Genomic DNA, 16,886 nt, shown 5'->3' with positions numbered 1-16,886 from the left:
CTGATGCAAAAGCCCTACAGATTGATGAAGACAACACCTATATAACTCATTGAACATGGAAAAGTCAAGCTGGTGCATATCTAGAGCCTTCACCTCTACTGACTAGTGTCTATGTTACTGGAAGGTACTCTGCATACTACCAGAGGAGAAAGGTAAACACTAACCCAGCTACAAACCCTTTGATCTATAGTAGTGACCTGCTTTGCAAGATATTCTGGTGTATTAGTAACGCAAAGCTTGTGGGAGTAACTAACCAATAACTGATTGGATTTAAGGACCACATCCAACACTGCTTGGGTAGTCAAGAACCTGAGACCAGGGACCTAGGGGGGAAACAAATGTTCTGCTAAAGAAACATAACAATAAAATGACTCCTAATGGTATTCTGCTATACACACAGATCAATGTCTTGCTCAGACATTATCAAAGAAGCTTTCTCCTGCAGCAGATGGGAACAAATACAGAGACCACAGCCAGACATAACACAGAGAATGAGAGACCATAGAATACTCAGCCCTAAATAAGATGTCTCCATCAAATCTCTCCCCTCAGAGGTCAGGGAATAGTGTGGAAGAGGAGGCAAAAAGACTGTAAGAACCAGTGGGGATGAAGACACCAAACAAACAAAAAAACAAAAAGCAACAACAAAAACCAGTGTCTTCCAAACACTCAACAGGACAGACAGACAGACAGACAGACAGTCAAACTCACAGAGATGCACTGGGCATACAGGGGTCTGCACCAGATAGGGTTCTTAAAGCTGAGAGAAGTGGACACAAATCCTCAATCTCTAACATAGACCCTATCTCCAATTGATAACTACTTGCAAAGGGAACTTAGTTTTGTCCAACTGCATCTCACTGAGTATATAAACCACACTGAAAGGCAAGCCCCATGCCCAGCAGTAGTCAGCCAATACAAAACAAACAAAAAATGGTATTTTGGGAGGTTCCTTGCTTATATCACAATGCTTGGATGGGGCATTATTATCTTTTTTCCTCCTTACAAGTCTTTTGAGTATATATTATGGTTTCCTGTGTTGTATTTTTATGGGATTTCAAGCCTGTGTGTGTGTGTTTGTGTGTCTGTGTTTCTAGGTGTTTCTTGTACTTTTGCTTTGGTTCTTTTTTTTCTCCTAGTCTGTTTCGTACTACTCCAATTTATTATTAGCTTATTTTATTATTATTTTGAGATGCTCATATGTAATCTAATGAGAGGAAAAAGGGTATGGATTTGGGGGAGGATTTTAGTTAAAATTGAATGAACTAACCTGGTATGGTTATTTTCCCAATGTCCAGTTACACTGAGAGCATGCACATAAGGGGAGCTAAGGGTATGTCATTCCTTTCTGAAGTACTGTATATCCAATACTGCAGCCATTCAAGTCTTATTCTGTACATGCAATCTTTTGTCAGACTTCTAAGAAGCTGGTGTCTACGTGTGTGTGCGTGCACTCATTTGTCTGTCTGTCTCTGTCTCTCTCATACATACATACACTCAAAGGTGCATATACTGACAGACTGTCCTGTAGGACAATAGGACAATGTGACCACTAGAAAAGGTTAAGGACAGGAAAAATCACAGTAATAGTTGGTAATTCCCTGTGAGTCTACTATGGTTTGAAAGTAAAAGGGTTTGAGCAGGTCTGGTGGTACATACCTGCACTCCAGAGGGTAAAGGAGGAATGTGAGCTGGAGGTCAGGATGAGCAACACAGTCTTGTGTCTTATTTATAAGAAAATACAGAGGCTTGGAGAACACAGTTCACTGGTTGACTGCTGGACAAGCATGTGCAGTGCCCTGAGTGTAGTATCTATCACCACAGGAAGAGAAGGGAAGGTTTCAAAAATGACCGTGTGGTGCATGAATGAGCAGATGACAGACTAGCACTTGTGTCTACTAAGAAATGAAGCATCGATATTAAACCACATTGTAGTCCTTGAAAACAGTCTTCAGAGTGGAAACCACCAAACACAAAAGGCCACAGCGAGGCAAATGCGAGAACAGAAAGTAGGTCTATGGTACCCATGAGCTGGGGAAGGTGGGAATGGAGGGAATGGAGAGTGAATGCTAATAGAGTTTCTTTAGGGAGTGATAAAATATTATAAACTTGATGGTGGGGATATGGTGCTTGAATATAGTAAAAATCACTTAACTGTGTGCATTAAATGGGTGAACCATCTCTCTCAGGTGGAAAGTGCTTAACAAAGGGCACACACCCAGACATACCACAGCCTTCATACCACACCCTGTGCTTACCTCTGTGACTCCTATTATAAATGAATTCAACTATACCTCACATATCTCTGTATTCTCTACAATAGGACAGAAGTATCAGGTCACAAGGACAGCCAGCAATGAGACTGTTCCTAAAAAGTGCCTATCTATAATGGATGCTTTCAGTCAAAACTGAGTGACAGAGTGACGGTGGTGGCACACACCTTTAATCCCAGCACTTGAGAGGCAGAGGCAGGCAAATCTCTGTGAGTTCAAGGCCAGCCTGGGCTACAGAGTGAGTTCCAGGAAAGGCTCCAAAACAACACAGAGGAACCCTGTCTCAAAAAACCAAAATAAAACAACAACAACAAAAAACCCCTGAGTGACAAAGGGCAATTAGCAAACATATCAGCCTCTAAAGGTCCCAGTCTATCAGAGGCTGCCTCCTTCTATTCTGATAAACCACCCATACCAGCACTGATGAAAAATACTTCCCCAGCGGCCATTCACCAGTCATGCTACCTCAGAATGGGGCCCAAAAAAGATGTTTATGGAAAAATGTGGCTGACATACACAGACTTTCAAGGCTTAGTTTACTTTCACACTAATTTCAGGAGGGGCAGATAAGACAGAGGAATCCCAGGATATAGGGAAAAGCCAAATGCTTTTAATTTGTTTTCAGAAGCCAGGGTTGGCTGGTCAAATAAGAACTTCATATGTACGTGGCAGAAGAGATCAGCAGCTATGCTCCACTGAAAGGCACACACATTGTGGTCACTCTCCATGTTTGTTTTCTAAAACTGATACAGGACTGAGGGTGGAGCTTGGGGACAAAGTAGCTGCAGCATGCACAAAACCATCAATCCCCAGTATTGCAAAATCTTTAAAAAAGGTATTAATCTCCAACTTCCTAAAGAGACACTAAAGAAGGTTTGATGGATTTAGGAATGCAGTTTGGTACCTTGCTAGCATGCACAAGGTCCAGGGTTCCAGGTCCAGCACATCTAAGGAAAAAATGTAAAAAGGAGTTTGTCATGAACTACTACTGCTATTTTTCATCCTTCTTTTCTTCTCTTTCTCAGCCTTTTGCTAGTAAAATCAGCCAATTGCAACAAATGCTGGTAAATCACCATTTCCAGTGCAGAAAGCCAACAATGTCAATTTTTTTTAAGCTCAGGAAACACAGGGAGGCTGACGTGTTAATTCACTACATAGTGAGAAATCCGTTTTTATCATTTTACTTACTCAGAAGCAAATGCAGACAAATCCCTTTTTTCCAGACCTCTCTTCAATCTTCAATTACCTGTTAATGAATAATACCCAAAATAAGGTTAAAATGTCAACCAATACACGAAGTATATATTGTCAACATCTTATGACTGGGCAGAGGGTGATTTATAAGTCTAGTCACATCAGTCCTGCATGTAGATGCTTTAGCCAACAACAAACTACATATAAGACAGCATACCCATACACTTTCATCACCTGTGGTATCACAGCTAGGTTACTTCCACTGCATATACTCTATCGATGCCCACCCTGCAAAATCTAAGGATATATTCCTTAGAACATATCCCTCTGAAGAGCTCCTCAACTATACCATAACAGCATTCTGTAGCTTTGCTACTAAGAACCACATAAGGTCGCAGGCAGCAGTCACTAATGAGCTTAATGCCTATACCTCTGCATAAAGAACACAGAGAGATAGTTCACATAAACCTGCTCAGACTTATCATGATCTCAGACTGCTCAGGAGCAGACCCTAAATGACATTTCTCAGTTACAGAAATCCCCCTAGCAACCTTCTAAATGCTAACACAACCTCCTCTGTCATCCAAAAGAATACCAAGTGAAGTGAAGATCTTTCTTTTAAGTCAAGGTAAGACACAAGGTTTTAAATGGGCAGACTGCAGAGGTACAAAACTGTAATCCTAGGTCTCAGGGAATAGAAACAGAAAGATCTTAAGTTCAAGACTAGCCTGACTGTGACAACTGAAACAACTGTTTCCCAGATACAGAAAGCATCCATAAAGTACATAAATAGCCCTGTTTAGAATTTCTGGTCTAAGAGTGTATGGTAAAGAAAGCATAAGGGAGAAGAGATGGCTCTCAATGGGTACAGGCAAGAAGGGCGGAAGGTCAGAACATGTGATGTCCCTAGTTTCCAGTGACAAATAGCTCTGTGAACAAATTCAGCACATCTACACTATATATGCTCTTCCCACGTTGGTCAATTAGAGGACATTCGTTTATTATAAGGCTTGTCATAGTACTACGATGCTTATGTATTCAAATATTTCTTATTTTACTTAATAATAACCTTCATGCTAAACTTACTTATCCACTTCATTTCACTTCATCACAGTGGTATCTCACAAGAACAGTGGGTACCACATAATGATACCGTGAGGGAAATTCATATTTATATATCTCTTACAACTATTTTACTATTATTGTTAATCTTTCACTGTGGTAACATATATTCAGTTTTATTACACATACATAGGCATAGGAAAAAGAACACATAAAACAAGCTTTATCAGGAATCAACTGGAGACCTTATGCTCCGGTGCCCCATCATGGGTGAGGGGCAACTATTTTTAGTTCTATTGGAGTGGTGCATTCCACTGTGGACCGTGTGAGGGGCTGAGACACAAACATGCAGCTACTATCTGAGGAAGGGAGGGAGATAATAAACACAGGCAATGATTTCCCATGATCAGTAAACTGGCAAATTGGTTTTGCAATCTATGCTCACCAGTTTTGTGAATGCCAGACTTCTAGACCGACATTTCATTCTTTGTTCAGGGTACTAAGCAGGTCTCTAACTGGTTTCCCATTGCCTAGTCTCACACCCTTGGAGAGAACTTACTTCTCCTGTTCAGACCTGCAGCATAGTCATCACCTCTGTCCTTCACACCCATGATCAAACTCTGCTTCTTATGCAGAGCCCAGGCCTGTCTTGCCAGCATTAGTCCCCGGAGAATATACTCTTTAGGTTCCTTGATTAAAAACTGAAAAGTAAGAACCCTTAGGCAGCACTAGGGTCTCTGAGTTGTCATCTCTGGATATGAAGCAGACAGTTTTCATAATTCTATTCCCTCTAGGAATTAAGAGCACAGATCGCTGGCCAGAGAAACTGAGACAGAACTAGCTGGCTTAACATCCCAGGGTCTAGTATGCTCAGGGCCTTCTGTTCCTGACCTATATAGAGTAAATGACTTCCTGAAGGATGACAAAATGTTAGGGGACAGCCTCTACCACATGCACTAAAGAGCCTACAGAATCCTTTGTGGCATGCAGAAAATGCCATATATCTAAAATTGTTTTGGGGATTGAACTCCATTATGTGTACAAAGAATTTACAGCCTAGTCAATCAGCACTGGGTTACTCAGAGAAAAAGCTGGTGTGTGTGGGGTGGACTCTCCTCATCTATCTTCCCCTTAAAACATAATGAGGGGCACCTATCTTACCCATATTCTGGGAAAGATAAAGATATATGGAAAAATGCATGGTACTGCTGCTCCTAGATCGTCAATATTATCATTGGCCAAAGGGGTAGCACATGGATAGCTAGTTTGAGGGCAGCCTGGAATGCAGAGCAAGATCGTGTGCCAAAACAAACAAATAGGCTGTGTGTGAAAATAAATAAACAAGTAATTAAAAGGCATCATTACTAGCTATCATTTAAAAAAATTTTAAGAAATATCTAAGATACTTAAGAATTGATGAAAAGTATATTATTCCAAACTTTCCCTTTTTATATCAAGAAAAAAGTTCTTTCTGCACTAATTCCTTGTATTTGTCTCATGGGAGACACTGAAGAACTTGTAGCTTATTCTTTGCTTTTAGTGTGTGTGTGTGTGTGTGTGTGTGTGTGTGTGTGTGTGTGAGAGAGAGAGAGAGAGAGGGAGAGAGAGAGAGAGAGAGTCAGTCAGTCAGTCAGTCAGTCAGTCGTCTTTGTCTATTGCTTTCCATGTTTTGTTTTGTTTGAGATAGTCTCTCAGTGAGCCTGCAGCTCACCAATTGGGCAAGACTATCATCAGAATCTATGTGTTTCTAACCCCCAGCTATGAAGTTGCAGATGCACACTAACACATCCAGCTTTTACATGGGTGCTGGGGATCTGAACTATGGTCCTCATGCTTGTGTGACTTGACCCACCAAGCCATCCAGTTTCTGAGAACTGTTTTAGTTCTAATACCTCACTTTCATTTTCTGCTTTTTCTGTAAACCTCATGAAGTCTACTTAAGGGCCCAGATTTCAATGGAATTTAGAGAAAGATCACCTTGTAACAGGTAAAGAGCTAGAAAATAAGTATGTGTAATCTAACACCAACGATTTTTTAAGTTATCTTTTTATTTTTGTATATATGCATGTGTGGATATACCACAGAGGCCAGAAAAGAGCATCAGATCCCCTAGAGTTAAGAGTTACAGGCATCTGTGAGCCATCTGACATGGTGCTGGGAACGGAACTCAGGTACTCTGCAAGAGCAGCAAGTACTCTTAACTGCTGAGCCAGCTCTCCAGCCCCCAAGACCCTTTTAATTGCAGTAAAATTCAATGATCCGGGTGCTTTGTTAGTCACTAGGAATCTTTTTTGTATAAACTATTTTTGAAGAACTTTATCCTTCATGTGCAGACCTGAACGACCTCCAAAGCTTTGCCTAGGGTCTGGCAGAAATTGTGTGTGATCCAGTATTCATCACACTAAATTTAGAAATACACTGTGTCCCCGAGGCACTTCCACAGGAAGCGAGATTAAAATAGGATGCATGCCGCTAACACACCAGAATTTAAAAAGCTACTGCTACAACAGTCTCACTCAGTGAGATCCTTATCTTTCTCCACCCAGGAAAAGAGGAAAAAAAGAAATGATCGTGGCTCTAACAATCACAGACAAACTAGCAAAAATGAAATAAGAAGATGGCCCAGAGCAAACAGAAGGTAAGCACAGCAGGGAAATGGAACTGAAGCCAACGTGAAGGCACTGTACAAAGGTAGCCAGTGAACACAACTTCCTACCAGGAGAACAGGAACCACAGATCTGATTCTTGGTTTCTCAGGAATCTACCAAGTGAAGACAATGAGGTCCTTATTCAACAGTAAAGACAGGCTATTAGAAACTCCCCTACTAGATTTTTTTATGCATGTATAAAATTTCCTCCATAGGTCCCAGAAAGAAAACATTCTGAAGCAGGAACAGGCTAAGCTCAGTATACAAAGGGGATTATTCTTTTAATAATCCTCAATCCTGGCTAACTGGACAACACCAAAAACCAGCTAAGCAAATAAAATCTGATGGCTAGAGCACAGATCCCTGCAGCCTGGCTTACTCAGAGAATAAACTGCAGAAGCACCGGCAGGCCCATATGAGCTGCCTGCCTGTCCCTGGGGATTGCAGAAACACCTTGTTGCATTTTGCAATCACATTTTAGTGCCAATAGGTGTACCAGTTCCATAATATTTTTTTAAAGGGATAGCAAGAATGCAGTCCACCACTATAAGTTTCCCACATTTTGGGGAAATCACAGGGGTTAGCACATCCAGGGTGCAATGGATAAGCCTCACCCTGAGAAAACCACCTTCGTGATCATGGTATCTCCCCTCCCTGCCAGGTAAGTATCCATAATATTTTTAACAGTTGTTTAGTAACCCATCATGTGGCTAGATCAGGGTCTTTCACCATTGCTTTCAAGCCTTCAACCTGCTATAAGCAATAACATATGAAAGCAAGAACCATTTAAAAATTTTATTTATATACTTTTAAAATTTGTTTGTTACAGTACTAGAAATTGAACCTGAGGCTCCGCATGTGCTAGGAAGGTGTTCTACCACTTAACTATATCCCCAGCTGAAGAACCTTTCTTTGTTGTTCTTTTGAAGCAGATCCTCACTATGTGCTCTGGGCATCCTGGAAACTCTCTAAACAGCCAGAAGGAATCTGGAATTCCTTATATCTTGCCTTCAACAACTGAGTTCCAGCATTATATGCATGTGCTACCTACTCTTTATGCAGTGCTGGGGAACAAACCCAGAGTTAGCTACATGCTAGGCAAGTATTCCACCAACTGAGTCATACACCTACTGCTGATTTGTTTCCTTTCCTCTCCTTCCCTTTGAGATGGGGGTGGGGGGGACTGGAGAGATGGTTCAGAGGTTAAGAGCACTGGCTGTTCTTCCTAGAGGTCCTGAGTTCAATTCCCAGCAACCACATGGTGGCTCACAACCATCTACAATAAGAGATCTGAAAAAACAAACAAACAAACAAACAAAAAAACCCTTTGAGATAGGTTCTCCTTATGTAGCTCTGATTGACCTAGAACTTGCTATGTGGACCAGCACTGGCCTACCACTTCCAGCATTCTTGCTGTTTCTACATCTAAATTTTTTTCAGCATCAAAAAAAAAATGTGTGGATCACCTATACAATAAAACCCAAAGCTTGGCTTTCACAATATAATAATGCTTCAGAAAAGCGTACCTAATAACGAGATTACACTACATAATAATATTATATTCCAGGATGATGTTTAAATAATCTATATTCCCATTTATTTCACAAATGTCTGAGGATTATTTACAAAATGGTCACACTTATGAGACAATGGACTTAAGATTGTTAAAAATAGCTGGAGGGTACATAAAAAATTTCCAGATTTCTTGAGAAATAATTTTGAATCATCTACCATTAAAACATTTACATAAATTTGAGTTGGGAATTTTGGAGGGAAAAAAATATAATGAGCAAATTATGACTAACATTTCAGTCTAGCAACATGATCATTACAAGACGCAATTCGGAGGCATCAAACTTGAATTGCAGTATCTCTGGCTACCCAAGAGCCAACTGCTAAACAGTCTCTCTTCCTTGTGCCTGCTCCTCCCTCATCTATGTGAAGACAGTGACTAAATGAATCCTCTCCTCTGAGATAAGAACCTAGTGACTTATGTGCCTTTGACCAAGCAAATACAGCAAAGGTGATGTCACTTCTATCTTGATAGCAAATGTCCTCTCTACTCTTCTCCTGGCTAGAATAAAGCAAGCGTCTACCTTCTGTCTGTCTCTGTGGTTTTTTGTTTTTAGGTTTTATTTTGCATGTATGACCCTGCATGTATGCATATGTATATACCACATGCATGCCTGGAGCCCACAGAGGTCAGAGAAGAGTGCCAGATGCCTTGAAACTGGAGTTATGGATGGTGTGAACCTGAGTCCTGGAGGAGCAAGCAGTGTTCGTAACCACTAAGCTGTATCTCTCTAGCCCCAGTACGGTCTTTTATATCTCCTCTAGAATCTCAAGTCTTGCACATAGAGAGTAGTCATTTGGTGTGTATGGATTCATTTCAAATTTTTGCAAGCAAGTTTAGTTTAAAAACACATTTACTCAGTATTCTGCAAGTTGGAAGGGTAGTGACTGAGAACTGAACACCACCTTTTCTTTACATTCTTGAGAGCTTAGCCTCTGAGGCACAAATATAAGCCAGCTTACTAGAGAAAGAATATTTTATCATATTGTAGACTGATGAAAATATTACAGATGGAAGGAACTAGAAAGATGTCACAAAGTCTTGCCATTTCAAAAGTTGGCACTAATGGTAGAATGATCATTATTAATAGTGATTCTATTTCCAAACTCTATATTTGGATGATGGATCACATGGCCACCATATGTTTTATTTGGTCAATAACCAAAATGGTAGAGGTTATAGCTGAACCAACTAGGAAAAGTCAAGTCCTGGGCATATGTCTCTACAAAGACACTAGAACTTCTTAAATATGACAACATAAATGAGAAAAATAGGCCCCAGATTAGAACCGTGTGAATCACCAAAGGAGCCATCTGCATCTGCTGTGTTAAAACAATAACCTCAATAAACTCTACAGATGCAACACTGAGCCTCGACCTGCCCACTTCCCAGAACCATCTGGCATTGCTGTTTCAGAACCGCCTCCATCGCTGCCTTATGTAATAGCCACCACATTCAAAGGTGGAGCCCTGGTGCCTTGCACGTGGACTCCCCATTCCAAGCCGACCAGGGCTGCACTGGGGTTTGGCCTAGTCAACATGTATGAAACAGGTCAGGTTGGGAACATATGAGTAAGAACGGCCCCTATAGGTTTATATATTTGAAGGCTTAATCATCAGGAATCAGCACTACTTGAGAAGGATTAGGAGGTGTGGCCTTTTGGGAGTAGGTGTGGCCTTCTTTGAGGAAGTGTCTCTGGGAGGTGGGCTTGAAGGTTTCAAAAGCCCAAGTCAAGCCCAGAGGCTTGTCTTCCTGCTACATGCAGATCTGGATGTAGAATTCGAAGATTTCTCCAGCACTGTGTCTGCCTGCACGCCGCCAAGCTTCCTGCCATGGCGACAATAGACTAAACTTCTGACTGTAAGCAAGCCCCAATTTAATGTTTTATTTTTATAAGAGTTGCCAAGGTCATAGTGGCTCTTCACAGCAACAGAATAGTGACTAAGGCAGGTTTCATTCATATCTCCACTTGGGTCCCTGTGTAGTACCCAGAAGTCATTATGTCAAGGGTAGATTTGCTCTAACCTTTAGTTTTCTTCAGGATTCTGACTTTCCATCTGGTGCCCTTTTTCACCAGGCCCCAAACACTGGCATTGCCACCTGGAGCTCTCTTCCTTTCTCCTTCCCCATCATTCTCTCCATCAAATCTTAAGTCCTATCACTGTACCCACATAGCACCCTTAACATTTCATCCACATGCACTGTCATTTCCATTGGTAGTACTCTGTGGTCTCTGCATAGTGACAAGAATTGGTGTCAACCTGATCAATTCTTCTGCAAAAATATAACATATAATTCTTCCTAAAGCAGAAATATGACTGTAGCTCATTATTCAAAAACATGCCATCAATTTGCATTGCTATCTAAATAAACAAACAAAACATGTTCCTTCCATCAGCTACCTGGACATGTGCTTCCTATGCCACCAGGAGAGGTGGAGATGGGGACCACCAGTAACATTTTCGAGAATTATATACAATACTTCAGATTCCATTTGTAGTAAATGAAATAATGTCCTTTTCCCTATCAGCATTTCCCACACTTCAACCCCCTCAAGATGGAATTATGTCCGGTTACTGACAAGGGGGAATATAAGTTGAAGAGAGAAATTAGATTGCTAAAGAGCTGACAGCATTTAGAGAGAAAGAAATCACCCTGTGTTATATGAGGGGTATTTGTTACAACACTTGAGCTTCCCTCCCACTACTAGTCTTCTAGTGGGCCACATCACACAAATCAATTCTATCCTAAGCAGTGTTCTCAAAACAGTCCTTTAAACAAGGACGGGGCAGAAGAGCCAATGCCTGAGATCCTTCATGAGGAAAATGCAAGCCATCTCTACTGGTTTTCAGAGAGGAACAGGCTGTGGCCTAAGGGATGTGGTAGCTGTGGGATAAGGAAATATGGACGGAGGGTTCCCTTGAGCCTCCTGAAAAATAACATGATGCTGTTTTTAGCCCCATGAGCTGACTTCAGATTTGTGACCTGCAAAGTGTAAGACAGTAAACCTGTGCTATTTTGCTCACTCAAGTTTATGGAGGGAAGACTGTTACAGCAGCCAGTGGAAACTAATGCACCTCTTCCCTCTCGCGGCTGAGTGCCCACTATAGAACATTCGCACCATTTTACAGTACTTAGCATTTTGTGTTAGAAGGCTCTGTACTTCACAATGACTCTGAAGCTCCAGTTCTACGCCTCAGGCAAATTATAGCATCTGCAGTCCTTTGTTGCCCCTCAAACAAGCAGCGTTAAAACTCCTCCCTATGGCTTAAGTGAAAGAACGGCATCTGTCACTCAGGCCACATGAGAGTGAGTGAGCACCTCCTGCAGTCCAGCACCCTGCTGCTGTCCCTACTCTCTTTACTCTACTTACATTCTGTTCTTACTTTCCTGAAAACTCTGTTCACACTCCCTCAGGGGCACACATGGTACCTTATTTTGACTTTCAAGCCATGCCATCTTGTTCCTGCATTAAAGTTTCCATTCTGAAAAACTGTGTCACCCAGCTGGCCTCATGCTTGGTCTGTACCTTTGAAATCAAGGAACTCCTGCACTCTGTGCTTTAGAAGTGTAGAATAAAGGGTTGGGGCTGGGCAGAGGGCTCAGTCTGTCACACAAGCACAAGGCCTGAGTTCAGATCCTGACACCCATGTAAAAAGCCAGGCACAGTGGAGAGAGTTAAATGCTGTGGCTTTGTAAGCAGCCACTCCAGCAAAATCAGCAAGTTCCAGAGCCGTTGAGAGTCCCTGGTCTTAAAAAAGAAGGTAGAGGGCAATAGAAGAAGACAGCTGACATTGACCTCTGGCCTCCACACCACACACATAAAAAAGAGAAGAAAAAATATCTTTGGAAAAAAAAGGTGAACATGAGGTTGGAGAGATGGCTCAGTTGTTTAAGAACATTGGCTGCTCTTCTAGAGAACCCAGGTTCAATTCCTAGCACCTACACGGTTGGCTTACAACCTTCTCTAACTCCAGTTTCAGCAGGTCCTGATGTCCTCTTCTTGCCTCCATCAGCATTAGGCATGTACATGATACATAGACATATGTGTAAGCAAAATACACATAAGCATATATTAAAATTTTTAAAGTTGAAGATTTACATTTGCTTCCTTGTTGCTGTGAACAAACATTTTAGTTCAGAGAAGAGTTCATGTGGGCTCACTCAAAGTTTTAAAAGCTACAGTATATCATGGCAAGAAAGGTGGGGGGGGGCAGCAACTGCTCACACTGCTTATCTAGACAAGAAACCAAAGCAGGAAAGTAGGGCATGAAGACCTAACCCCAGTTCATTCTGTGAGGCTACCCCACTGAAGGCTCCACAACCTTCCCACACAGCATCAGTATTCAAAGCTCACTGACCTATGGGAGACAGTTCTCATTGAAACCATAACATAATCTGACCCAACAGTTCTGCTCCTAAGAATATAATCAAGACAATGAAGACATATCATAGCAGCTATATTCACAACAGCAAAAGGCAGAAAGAGTCTAATGACCATCAGCTGAACAATGGATAAACACAACACAGTATTTTTTGTCAATGAATAAACCAAAATACAGCATAATAATGAGGTATCATTAAATAATACAGTGGGTCATCTAACATTCATCCATGTCACAATATGAATGAACCTTCATCTATTACAGCAATTGGGCCTAACAGTGCAGGCCTGTCATCCCAAATCTTAGGAAGCTGAGACAGGTGTGTCTGGACTACAGTGAGTTTCTGGCCACCTAGGGCAACTCAGCAAGACCCTGTTTCAAAGTAAGACATAAAGAATGCTGAGGATATAATTCAATGGCAGAGTGCTTGCCTAGCATGAGCAAGGCTCTGGGTTCAATCCTTAGAACTAGAGGGAGAGAGGAAGAGGCGCAGAGAGGGAGGGAGGGAGGAAAGGAGGGAAGGAGGGAGGGAGGGAGGGAGGGAGGGAGGGAGGGAGGGATGCAGTAGGGTGAGAAACAATACCACAAATAATGGAGGCCAAATACAAAAGAACATATGAATTCTACAACCCACTCATTTAAAACATGAGAATAGCTCTATCTCTCTCTGCCTTGAGCTAGTGATTGGATATAAACTCTCAGCTACTGCTCCAGCGTTATGCCTGCTCTCTCACTCTTATCTGCAGATAAAGACAATATTCTAGACCATGTAGAATGCTTCTACATAATGGAGATTGTGGTGATGGTATTTTTTTGAACTGACTTAGTAAATCGTCATACAGGAATAGTGATCTTTTGTAACATGAAAAAAGATCCATTTTTCCTCTGAATTATAATTTGGGGACATGTGGGCAGAAATAAGGGCAGACGAGCAAAAATCAAATTAAAGTAGATCTTGTAGGTGAGACTTTTGCAGAATTAAGAGGAGAAATAGCAGGACCATCCAGACACACCATATGAAGGAGGAAGGGATGAACTAGAGATGAAAATACCAGAAATATATCCACTTAATCCTCCTAAGGTCTGTTTTATCACTAAAATATGGCATCCTAATATTGGCTCTATCATGGGGGGGGGGGGGTACTTTTCTATATATCCTAAAAAATCAATGTGCAGTATCCTGAAATGTTCAAGCAGACAGCCCAACTGGAGGCACATGTATATGCTGGAGCACCAGTTTCTAGTTCAAAATACACCTCCCCAAAATAATAAAATTTTAAAAGAAAGAAAAAAATAAAACGTGTGTGCTACATACTTTAATAGAAATACAATAATAGTGGCCTTGTCTTCCAAATCATGGGATACAGAAACAGCAACTGAATTGCTCCTGAGTGAATGATACAGGAGCTGTTGCCAGCCATGCTCACCGCTTTGTGAGGGGCACCAACACATGTAATTTAGGCTTCTGCATAAATTTCTTTTAAACTGATATTATTGTCTAATGATGTTATCTAGGCACCACTGGAGACTGGGGGGAAAAATCCCCGATCTGCAAATAAAGCTAATTAAACACCTGTATAAAAAAAATTGAAGTGAGAATATACAAATCTATGAACACAAATAGATTAGTGGCTGCCAGGGAGGAGTGGGTCACAATGTGTTCCTAATGGTTTCACCAAGATATCAATGTCTGCCCAGTTACAAACACACACACACACACACACACACACACACACACACACACACACACAAAAGGTCGCTGGATCATAGAACTATAAAAGGCAAATTTTTCTGGGGGCTGGAGAGATGGCTTGTGGTTAAAAGCACTGGCTACTCTTCCAGAGTCCTGAGTTCAATTACCAGCAGCTACATGGTGGCTCACAATCCTCTATAATGGGATCTGATGCCATTTCTGTCATCCAGGCATACATGCAAATAGAGCACTCAGCTGCATAAATAAATTTTTTACGAAAGGTGAATTTTGCAGTGCCCTCATTAGCCCTCAATAAAGCTCATTTTTAGTGACACCTGGGGCCCAAGCCTGTAATCCCCACACTGGGGAGGCTAAAGCAGGAGGATTGCCAGGTGCCAGGCTGGGATACATAGCGAGACCCTATCTAAAACAAGCAAACAAACAAGTGGCTGGTGAGATGGCTCAACAGTTAAAACAGCAGCCATGAGTTCAATCCCTGGAACCCACATGGTAGAGAGTCAACCTCCACAAGTTGTTCTCTGACTACTATATTCACACCAAAGTGCTCTCACACACACATATACACACACACACAATTATAATAACTAATTTAATTTTAAACCAATAACAAAACATGGTTTCCTTTGTGTTAAAGTTCTCCAAGCTCTTTGAAGCCAGAATTATGAATGCACAAATGTCAAATATCACATACATGGTACATTGTAACTGGACAGTCAAAAACCTCGCAACTACCAATTTCTCAAAATATGAAAATTCTCTATTTGCTCTGGGATGTAAGGCAATTTAACATACATACATTCCCTCTCCTGTCAAATACATAAATGCAGAACTGAATTTAGTAAGAAACACAGAGAACAGCTTTCTTTTTTGTTTTGGTTTGGTTTTTCAAGACAGAGTTTCTCTGTGTAGCTTTGCGCCCTTCCTGGAACTCTCTCTGTAGCCAAGGCTGGCCTCGAACTCACAGAGATCCGCTTGCCTCTGCCTCCCTAGTGCTGAGATTAAAGGCGAGACCATCACTGCCTGTCGAGAACAGCTTTCTAATTCAAACTGTATCCTAACAATACATGTTATTGAATGTAGTCCTATCTGTACATAGGTTTTCAGCTTGGCTCTGATGAAAACTGAAATACATGCAATTGTGTCTTGTTATTCCCAACACAAACCAGCTGATGAAACCATACAATGTCTGCTTACTGAATGCTAAGAACTGTAAGACCCCACACCCTCATTTACGAAGATTTTCAACTCCACATATATTAAGAAAACCAATTTTCTGGGCTTGGATTCTGAGCCTCCTGTGTTCCTCTCTACTCAAATCACCTTTGCCATTACTCTGCATGCAAATAGACCATCTATACATCTTAAGATCCGTAAATTCGAGCCGGGCAGTGGTGGTGCATGCCTTGAATTCCAGCACTTGGGAGGCAGAGGCAGGCAGATCTCTATGAATTCAAGGCCAGCTTGCTCTACAAAGTGGGGAGGACAGACTCCAAAGCTACACAGAGAAACCCTGTCTTGAAAAACCAACACAACAAAACAAAACAAAAAAAGATCCTTAAATTCTACCTGCAAAGGCCCTTTAGAACCATGTTAAAAAGCACAAACTCACTGCTTGTGGGCGTGAGAAAGGGACACCCCTTTGGGGTCATGATTCTACCTACTAAGTCATGCCAATTGAGATTACAGCTGCAGAAATAGCAACAGTAGAGAAGAACATTGCCAGATATTGACCTTATTTTTTGAGTGTCTGTTTGTCTCCCCCCCCCTTCTCTCTCTCTCTAAGCCAGGAGCCCAGTAGTTGGCTCTAGTGGAAGTCCAATGAGCCCCAGATCTTCACGTCAAAGCTTCAGTGTTATTATTTATAGTATTACAGGTGTGCACCATCATACCTACCTATATGTGGACACTTTTTACACAGGCGCTAGGGATTCCAAGTCAGGTCCTCACGCCTGCACAACAAGCATTGTACCCACTGAGCCAGGGCCCATGCCTCCTGACATACTTTCTGACTAGTTGTCTTTGCTTTTAGCAAATCCA

At 41.5% G+C, this 16,886-nt stretch overlaps 1 protein-coding gene and 2 pseudogenes across 10 annotated transcripts in view; 1 reads left to right on the top strand and 2 right to left on the bottom strand.

Moving 5' to 3' along the window:
• The window catches only part of LOC118573676 (F-box-like/WD repeat-containing protein TBL1X), a 158,938-nt gene that overhangs the window by 79,043 nt on the left and 63,009 nt on the right, over positions 1–16,886 (bottom strand). For 8 of the 10 annotated variants that reach the window (XM_036173967.1, XM_036173975.1, XM_036173970.1 and 5 more), the window contains 2 exons: positions 3,462–3,519; positions 3,178–3,220 (listed from right to left, as the gene is read on the bottom strand). The gene's annotated coding sequence lies outside the window, so the exon portion shown is untranslated. The remainder of the gene's footprint in view (positions 1–3,177; positions 3,221–3,461; positions 3,520–16,886) is intronic. The other 2 variants (XM_036173965.1, XM_036173966.1) reach the window with 1 other exon arrangement.
• On the bottom strand, positions 7,694–7,846 carry LOC118574937 (annotated as a pseudogene).
• LOC118574664 lies at positions 7,777–14,534 on the top strand (annotated as a pseudogene).

Source organism: Onychomys torridus, chromosome X (genome assembly GCF_903995425.1).
Source record: "Onychomys torridus chromosome X, mOncTor1.1, whole genome shotgun sequence".
Taxonomy (NCBI): Eukaryota; Metazoa; Chordata; class Mammalia; order Rodentia; family Cricetidae; genus Onychomys; species Onychomys torridus.
Note: the sequence above shows the minus strand (reverse complement) of the source record. Positions and strands in the feature narration are given on the sequence as shown.